The 1,345-nt window shown below is 36.3% G+C and overlaps 1 long non-coding RNA gene across 1 annotated transcript; it reads right to left on the reverse strand.

Annotated features, from left to right (window-relative positions):
- Nucleotides 1–6: 6 nt before the first annotated feature.
- LOC106105292 lies at nucleotides 7–1,345 on the reverse strand. The gene is made up of 3 exons (XR_001225727.1): nucleotides 1,306–1,345; nucleotides 200–405; nucleotides 7–107 (listed from the first exon to the last, which is right to left on the reverse strand). It is a non-coding gene; the product is annotated as an uncharacterized LOC106105292 (long non-coding RNA).

Raw genomic sequence — 1,345 nt, forward strand, 5'->3', positions numbered from 1 at the left:
GCGCTTGGATCAGCGCTTGAGAGCAGAAGCTAATGTTGGATTTGCGTCGACTGTTGTGGCGCTCGAAAGTTTTTTGGGCAGAGAATGGTGACGGACGAACCAGATATCTGGAAAAAAATATATGTATAAAAGTACGTCATAAATTTGACATATTATATGACAATAACATGATCGCGCGCTCATCGGCTGTGATACATACATAATGTCTCCTTCTTGCAGATTCAGGTCGCAGCTTGGGTTGATGATCACGTAAGAGAGGCTGTTCCTCTTTTCGCTGACGTCATCGTAATCGATCCCGGTGAGGTTCAAGGATTCCATACGTGAGCGGACCAGGTTAGCTATTTCAGCTCTTTCGATTTGTTGGATATGATTATCGCGGGCCTCGTCGGCCAAACTTGTAGAGTACTGTAAAATTTAGTCATTTTAAATACATTTTACTAATTAAATGTGTAATATATCTAGTTTTATTGAAGAAATTAATCATAGTGAATGCTTGGAAAAAACGTGTGAAATCACAAATGAAGTGTAATAATTAATAATGACGCCACGAGACAATACAAATGTTGAATGTCGGGCAGTGCTGCGCTGTGGTGTGCTGTACAACACAATTCGATTGGAATCTGTATTGCATTGTGACATCTGGGGACTTTATGAAGACGTGACGTATTTAACAATGAATGCTCGTTGTGTTAGCAATCAGCATGCATATTTGCATAAGGATGGCATTGGAATTAAATGTGTTCAATTATTCAATTGTTTATAATAATTAGGATATGTGGTTTTTATAAGAGTTTCAAATATAATATTTGTGTTAAGAGCAATCACTATGTTGATGTTCATATTTTAAATGATATAAGATTCTGGCTGATTGCAATATTGATATCGTTTAAAATCTACAGCTAAAATCTAAATCTATAACTAACTATATGTATTCTATATTCCAGTTTTAAAACTAATATTATTATGACTAGCTTCGGTCAATGTTGAGGCATGTTGTGTTACATTATAGCTACTATATACCTTTATACAATAATATATTTATGTTATACAAGTTTTTATTTGTATGCTACGTTGTGACTCATTTTTAAGTTTAAATTTTTTGTTTAAATTAGTTATTATGGTTATATTTAACTTACCAAGTTAACTGAAAGCTGATTTAGGAGCCAAAAATTGAAATTAATCGAAAAATAATTCAAATCAGGAATTTTGGGGTTCGCTTGTTGCGGTACAGTCAGCATCATTATTGTGGGTGATGCTGATGGTACCTCAGGGGGTCGGATTAGGGCTCAGGTGTGGGTTCCTTACCGCAGGCGTGGACTCGCCGTAGCATGCCCCCAGGCAGCCG

Source organism: Papilio polytes, unplaced genomic scaffold (genome assembly GCF_000836215.1).
Source record: "Papilio polytes unplaced genomic scaffold, Ppol_1.0 DF823114.1, whole genome shotgun sequence".
NCBI classification, from domain to species: Eukaryota; Metazoa; Arthropoda; class Insecta; order Lepidoptera; family Papilionidae; genus Papilio; species Papilio polytes.